Genomic DNA, 8,280 nt, shown 5'->3' with positions numbered 1-8,280 from the left:
TGCAGATAGGGTTTTAATTTTTGTAGCCCAGAACCAACGGGTTGAAATTAAATCAAAAGAGTTTTCTTCTACACATTAGGAAGAATTTTCTAACAGTTAGAGTGGAAACAGGCTCCCCTGGGAGGTGGTAAGGTGGTGAGCTCTCCTTCCCTGGAGGTTTTTAAGCAGAGGCTAGATGGCCATCTGTCAGCAATGCTGCTGATCCTATGACCTTAGGCAGATGATGAGAGGGAGGGCATCTTGGCCATCTTCTGGGCATGGCGTAGGGATCACTGGGGTGTGTGGGGGGGGGAGGTAGTTGTGAATTTCCTGCATTGTGTAGGGGGTTGGACTAGATGGCCCTGGTGGTCCCTTCCAACTCTATGATTCTATGTTTACAGGCTTCATTTTCCATTTGGGGGTTTATTGGAATTTGGAGATTCCATTTTTGGCTGTTTTGGATTTACAGAAGTGGAGCGGTGTGCCGCTAGACGAGTGTCCTCAACTCCCACTGAAGGGAAAGAATGATAACAATATACAATTCCATGCCTTCTAGGTAGGGTTGCCAGCTCTGGGTTGGGAAATACCTGGAGATTCTGAGGCTGGAGTCTGAGGAGGGCAGGGTTTGGGGTATAATGCCATAGAGTACACTTTCCAGAGCTGCCATTTTCTCCAGGTGAACAGATCTGTATCACCTAGAGGTCAGATATAATAGCAGAAGATCTCCGACTACCATCTGATGTTTGGCAACCCTACTACTAGTTGCACATGGGCACAATTGAAACTGGCATGGTGGCATGTGGGGAGAGGGTGCTTAAATCTCCACCAACTCAGTTTTCCTAACCTGAGTACCAAGGATCCACTATTTCACTATTTAATATACTGATCTGTTATGTTAAATTTACCCATAATAGCGGCTCCCAAGAGTGCTTCAGGTTTTTAAAAAATGACTTCGGATGAGGAACTACCTTCTCCCTGAGTACCATGGTCTTGAAGTAACTAGGCATAATGAGTCGCGTTGTGGTCCTATGCCTTTATGCTGTCCCATTTGCAATACATACTTCTTTTGGCCTTTGTGAAGTTGATTTGCTGGAAGAAATAAACCTCAACTGAACTCAGATGAATCTTTTGCAATAAAAGTAAATACTAAGGAATTCACATCCCATGACTTGTTTCTTTCTTTCTTTTTCACACTATACTTTTTTACAATATATTGAAAACATACCTCTTTGGCTTTCATGGAAAAGCGCTAAAAATGGTCAGTTGATACTGTTTGCTAAGGTAATGTGAAATTCCTTCGCACAAAGATGTAGCCATTTCTACATCTGGAATATTCCGAAACGAGGCCCTTGTTCCTGTCATGGCCAATTAGGTCAACATGGTGAAACAGAGGCTCATGGGATGGAGAAACATAAAAGACTACATTATTAACTGATGTCTTTTTCATTTTATTTTTCTTCAGTGACATTTAACAAATTGAATGCTAAATGCTGGAGCGTGTGCACGTGCACACATACACACACATGGTTTGTGAGATTTTTTTAAAAAATAAGAGAACAGAATCTGCTCAGTTAACAAACATAGGAATAATCCTAACTGGTGCTCGCTTCGGCAGCACATATACTAAAACTGGAACGATACAGAGAAGATTAGAATCCTAACTAAGCCGTCCACTATTACAGGGAAGGTACACCTTTGTCCTAAAAGGAATTTTCATGCTTACGGAAGAATTTGAAGCTTGACAAAGCCGTCTTGAAATGGGAAATTTACCGGAAGCCCATTGCTTTTTACTTACTCCGTTGCCTTTTTTATATGTTAAACGCTTCGCGTTCTGTGTAATTCATATGAGCCTATGTGCTTACTTTTGTTTGCTGTCAACTGCGGTTGCAATTGTTGGTTCTTGATAATATATCACTAGCATACTTCCAAGTGTGGAGTCTATGTGCCAGAATTTTGGCTGTTGTACTTGTGCTAATTTTGCTTGAGTTCAACCCTTGTTGAGGACTTGTAGCCGACTTTGATTACTAACGTCCAGGTAGTGGCTGGAGATCTCCTGCTATTACAACTCATCTCCAGGAAATCAGTTCACCTGGAGAAAATGGCTGCTTTGGAAATTGGACTCTATGGCATTATACACCACTGATGTCCCTCTCTTCCCCAAACCCTGCCCTCCTCAGGCTCCACCACCACCACCACCCCGCAAATCTCTAGGTATTTCTCAACCCAGAACTGGCAACCCTACATCACGTGCTATGTGATGTCAGGTCTGGGTTTTCCCCAGAAGTGACATCATATCGCATGTGATACCAGCAATCTGTAAAAAAAATTTCTCCTGCTGCCTGAAGGACCAGCGGTGGGATTTGCTGGATGCCGACAGGAGGTCACCTGCCATAGCAGGAGTCCTGGCAACCCTACCTGATAGATAGGGTTGCCAACCCCCAGGTACTAGCTGGAGATCTCCTGCTATTACAACTGATCTCTAGCCGATAGAGATCAGTTCACCTGGAGAAAATGGCCACTTTGGCAATTGGACTCTATGGCATTGAAGTCCCTCCCCTCCCCAAACACCGCCCTCCTCAGGCTCCACCCCAAAGCCCTCCTGCTGGTGACAAAGAGGGACCTGGCAACCCTACTGACAGAGGTGTTACAGACCTTGCTCTATTCTAGGGTTGCCAGGTCCTTCCTCTCCTCCGGTGGGAGACTTTTAAGGCACATCTCGGGATTGCGCGGCAATGTGTGGATGCACCGACGCGCATGCGCGTTACTTCCTGTTTACAACCGGACATCCGCCTCGTGAGAGGCCTTATGCCACTCAAACCAAGAGTTTGAGTGGCATAAGGCCCCTTGCGAGGTAGGACTTCTGGTTGTAAACTGGAAGTGACCTGCAGCGGCGTGTACGCGTGTGCACGTTTGCCTGCTGACCGTCAGCTGGTTGGCGGGCAAAGGGGCAAATTGCCGGGAGTTTGCCCGCCACAACCGGGCACCTGGCAACCCTACTCTATCCTGATCAAGTACACATGACTGATTGAGTTTTGTGCATGTTTGTTTTGATGTAGTTATCTCATAGAAATTAAATGTTGTTTGAGCGGAGGCTCAGGAGAATTTTTGAGAGCATCAGGTCTGTAAAACGAAACACTGCCCCCAAAGTTCTCTTGCGATAACGATTAGCCAGTTTGTATCTCTCGAGCAGACTCACAAATCTTTGTACTATTTGTTAAACAATAAGTGGCCCTTTATTTGGTTAGCGTATTCTTGGACTGCCTTTCCACTCAAAAGCTCACAAGGGACTTTACGAGTTCCTGAACCTGAGAGCCTTATTGTACAATGCAGTAGATGTTCCATATTTGCAGCATTAAAAAAAAAATCTTACCAGGTGTTTGGGTTCCCAAGCTGCATTGGGAGTAAGGTTGCCAACTCCAGTTTAGGACACTCCTGCAGATTTGGGGATGGAGCTTGGGGAAAGCAGGGTGTGGTGTGGGGAGTGACCTCAGCAGTGTACAGTGCCATAGACTTCACACTCCAAAGCAGCCATTTTCTCAGATGAACATATCTCTATTGTCTGGAGACCCGTAGTAATCCCAGGAGATCTTGAGCCCCCACCTGGAGATTGGTAGCCCTAACTGGTACTGTCGCATGAGGGAAAGGGGCCTTCCATGCCATGCTGTTTTACTGATAAAAAAATGTGTAGCTAAGCTCTACGTAAGCACTGTCCCCATATAAATCTGTTTTTATGCTCTGACTAGATGTTAATGGCTTTTTAATGGTATGCTGATTTTATTGATTTATACTATTTACATTTGATCATGCTTTCCTTTGCAAGCCATCTTTAGCAGGTCTTTGGACAGGCAGCATGTACGTTTTCTAAATAAAGAAAATAAATACCAAGATTTAATATATAACCAAAACTGTTGAGGGAAAAAAAAACAATGGTTAATTTGAGACTTGCAGGTTAGGAACATGCTCTCTTCTAGTAGTAGGATTGGCAACCTCCAGGTGTGGCAGGAAATCTCCTGCTGTTACAACAGATCTCCAGCCGATAGAGATCAGTTCACCTGGAGAAAATGGCTGCTTTGGTAATTGGACTCTATGGCATTGAAGTCCCTCCCCTCCCCAAACCCCGCCCTCCTCAGGTTCCACCCCAAAAACCTCCCACCAGTGTTGAAGAGGGATCTGGCAACCCTATCTTGTAGGGTTGCCAACTCTGGGTTCGGAAATACCAGGAGATTTGTGGGTGGAACCTGGGAGAGTGGGGTTTGGGGAGAAGAGGGACCTTGGTAGGGTATAATGCTATGTATTCCGCCCTCCAAAGCAGTTGTTTTCTCCAGGATAAGTAGAATAAATGTTTTAAACAAACAAAAAGAAGAAGAAGAGTTGGTTTTTAAATGCCAACTTTCTCTACCTTTTAAAGAGAATCAAACCAGTTTAAAAACTCCTTCCTTTCCTCTCCGCACAACAAACACCCTGTGAGGTAGGTGGGGCTGAGAGAGTTCTGAGAGAACTGTGACTAGCCCAAGGTCACCCAGCAGGCTTCATGTGTAGGAGTGGGGAAGCCAAGCCAGTTCCCCAGATTAGAGCCCGCCGCTCATGTGGAGGAGTGGGGAATCAAACCCGGTTCTCCAGATGAGAATCCACCGCTCCTAACCACTACACCACACTAGCTCTCAGTAGTAAGAGATTTATGTAGTCTGAAGAGCAGGTGTAATGCCAGGCGATCTCCCCCTCCCCCTCTAAATGTGGCAGATTGATCTATGTCATGATGCATGTACCACACTCTCCTCAGGGATTCTAGATGGCATTTTCCAAGAGGCAAACACATCTAGCAAGCTATGCAGCATGAATATTATTGACCCGCAGGCATTGCAAACCTAAATATGATTCCCCCCTCTACAAAACATGAATACTGCAAGAGGAAGAAATGGTGGCAGATGTACTTCTTGGTTTCGGAGCTGACTGTAAACAGGCCTCAAAACAGGTATAATAGGATCATATCGGCTTGACGGTCACAAGCTAAGCAGTGACATTCTGTACTAGCTCTGAATGACTTCTAGAGTGCATTACAGTAGTCCAGCCTAGAGGCTAGAGAAGCACAAAGAAGGGAAGCAAGATTAGTTGTGTCTGGAAAGGATGGGGATGCCAGCCTCCAGGTGGGACCTGGGGATCCCCCAGAATTACAGCTCATCTCCAGACTACAGAGTTCGGTTCCCCTGCAGAAAATAGATGATTTGGAAGGTGAATTCTGTGGTGTTGTACTCCACTGAGATCCCTGTGTCGTTGCCCCCCCCCCTGAGAAATAGGGTTGCCAAGTCCCTCTTCACCACCAGTGGGAGGTTTTTGGGGCAGAGCCTGAGGAGGTAGGGTTGCCAGGTCCCTCTTTGCCACCTCCCCTCCCCAAACCCTGCCCTAATCAGGCTCTGCCCCCAAAGCCTCCCGCCGGTGGCAAAGATGGACCTGGCAACCCTACATAGAGCCCAATTGCCAAAGCAGCCATTTTCTCCAGGGAAGGTCAGTCGTAAGAGCTGGAGATCTCGGCTGGAGATCAGTTGTAAGAGCAGGAGATCTCCAGCTAGTACCTGGAGGTTGGCAACCCTACTGATGACTAAAACTCCTTCCTCCTGAAACAGGTCTAGTTAGTGTTTCTAACTTTAGCTTCTTGTTAGCGCCTTCTACTTCTGTTTTGCCACTCCAGTGTCAAATTCCCCACATGTTTGCCATAACTGTAGCGCACACTCTGGGTCTGCGTCCATTTAAAGAACAAGCTACCCAATTCGCATGAAGACATTAAGCAATAAGCTTGTGACAGGCAGTGCATTACCTGGGAATTTATTTCCTGTCTCAGATGCCTTGAAGAGCAGGAGGCTAAAAGTTATGCAGCTTCCAGCCACCTGAGAAGCGTAAGCTATCCTCTAGGCATGCATAGCTTGTCAGGCTTTATGGCTTGTTATGAGATGGAAATTACGGAATCAAAAATTAAAAAGAGAGGTGAATGCGGGTGTCCTTATGGGTGATTTGGTTATGTAAGGAGGACTTCATTGACAGTTCTAGGTGTGTCTGGAGAGTTCTAAACCCACTCCAGAATTATCATGAGTGGCACAACTTTTCTGATAGTGAAAGTTCAGCATTCTGTGTTGCCGTTTTTTAAATCCCCCCAGGTTCTCCCCACAAAACCATATTTGCATCTTCCTTGCCGGCCTTATTATTGCAGAGAACAGGGTGTGGTTACTGAGAGAGAATCATAGCCATCCCCCGGGGAGAATCAGGCATTTGCTGCCTTGCCCATCTCCTCATACCCCAAAGGCATTATCTCAGCATAATAACATTTCATGGAGCTGGTTTGGGGAGGAAAGGGACTTCAATGCCATAGCGTTCAATTGCCTAAGCAGCCATTTTCTCCAGGTGAACTCATCTCTAATGGCTGGAGATCAGTTTTAATAGCAGGAGATCTCCGGCTAGTACCTGGAGGTTGGCAATCCTACATGGAGGTGAATAACAGCACCTGAGAAACAATATCCCATTAAACCTCTATTAAAAGGATAGGGTATTTGTTTTCTCCAGGCTGTTAGCAACCCTAATTAATGTATGCTCCATGGGGTGCATCACAGTGTCGTTGCACTAGAAGAAGAAGAAGAAGAAGAAGAAGAAGAAGAAGAAGAAGAAGAAGAACAACAGTGGGTTTTTATATGGCAACTTTCTCTATTACTTAAGGGAGACTCAAAGCGGCTTACAGTCACCTTCCCTTCCCCTCCCCACAACAGACACCCTGTGAGGTGGGTGGGGCTGAGAGAGTGTGACTAGCCCAAGGTCATCCACCTGGCTTCATGTGTAGGAGTGGGGAAACAAATCCAGTTCACCAGATTAGAGTCCGCCACTCATGTGGAGGAGTGGGGAATCAAACCCGGTTCTCCAGATCAGAGTCCACCACTCCAAACCACCGCTCTTAACCACTACACCGCACTGGCTCCAGAGTGTGCGTTGCAGTTATGGCAAACATGCGAGCAATATGATCTCTGTTGTGCCCTGGGAAATCTCTTCCCATGGGATTGGCAGAAGCGCCCTCCAGAGGATGCATTGCTCCCTTGATATCCTTAAACAAAGCACGCCTGAGCGTTTGCTTCCCAATTATTCCCCCCTCCCCAGTCATTCCCTGATATTTGAAAATGACATCGTTAGCTCTGGAATAAGGCACCCGTTCGTTGCAAATTTAATCCTGACCGTAGCATCTTATCTTGTTCCGCTCTCTTGCATTGGTCACATTGCGTATCATTTCGTGCTGGATTGACAAGAACTAATGCGAATACTTAAATATTTTAAAGGCAGCATGTTTTGGAATGATAAAATACTTGCCTGATCTTTATTTCCTGTCGAATTAGTGGTTAATGATAAAAAGAATGTAAGACTAGTGTTATTTTTCTCCAACAACAAAACACCGACGGTCCCTTGGAGAAGAAGCGTTCCTAAACGGGCCCGGTCAAATGATGCTTTGGAACCACACTGGGGTCTTTTTATTATTTTTGATTCAGCCCTTAAAACCGATCTTTCATAAGGAAACCCACTTACATGTCTTATTTCGGTGAAGGTTATTTGTAGACTGAAGGTCTTTTCTTGTCAAGCTATGATGAATACCATGTGTGAAGACAGAAGAGCATCAAGACCCGTATTAGCCGGAAAACCCACTGATCTGTGAATAACCTAAAAAAGAAAACCCGAAGATTAGCAATGTCGCTTTTAAGAATGATCCATCAAATTCAACAAGCAGATTTGCAGAGATGAATCATCTACTTCCTTTCATTCGCAACAATACAGCAAAGGTTATTTCCCTTCCTTGCAAACACAAGTTCAGAAATCATGGGAATAAGAACGTCTTGTATACATGCCTCACAGGTGTGAAGTCAATGATTCCGTTTACTTTTCTTTCAACCCGGGTATTACTTTTTTTTAGAAACAGATCACCGACAGAAGGGCTGGTTGACCCCATTGGCACCCTAAAACACATGATTTATGTACCACAACTGCTCTTTGTGTAATAGGGTTGCCAACCTCCAGGTACTAGCTGGAGATCTCCTGCTATTACAACTGATCTCCAGCCAATCGAGATCAGTTCACCTGGAGAAAATGGCCGCTTTGGCAATTGGATTCTATGGCACTGAAATACCTCCCTTCCCCAAACCCCGCCCTCCTCAGGCTGTGCCCCTAAAAAACCTCCCGCCAGTAGTGAAGAGGGACCTGGCAACCCTATTCTGTAATATGTGTGTGTGTGTGCGCGCGCGCGCTGGGGTAGAAGTGCCTAACCTAACTCACAGTGTT

At 45.6% G+C, this 8,280-nt stretch overlaps 1 pseudogene; it reads left to right on the top strand.

Annotated features, from left to right (window-relative positions):
- Positions 1 to 1,578: 1,578 nt before the first annotated feature.
- Positions 1,579 to 1,678, top strand: LOC130488527 (U6 spliceosomal RNA; annotated as a pseudogene).
- Positions 1,679 to 8,280: the final 6,602 nt, after the last annotated feature.

The sequence above is a fragment of the Euleptes europaea genome, chromosome 16 (genome assembly GCF_029931775.1).
Source record: "Euleptes europaea isolate rEulEur1 chromosome 16, rEulEur1.hap1, whole genome shotgun sequence".
NCBI lineage: Eukaryota > Metazoa > Chordata > Lepidosauria > Squamata > Sphaerodactylidae > Euleptes > Euleptes europaea.
This window is presented reverse-complemented; position numbering and strand designations above follow the sequence as displayed.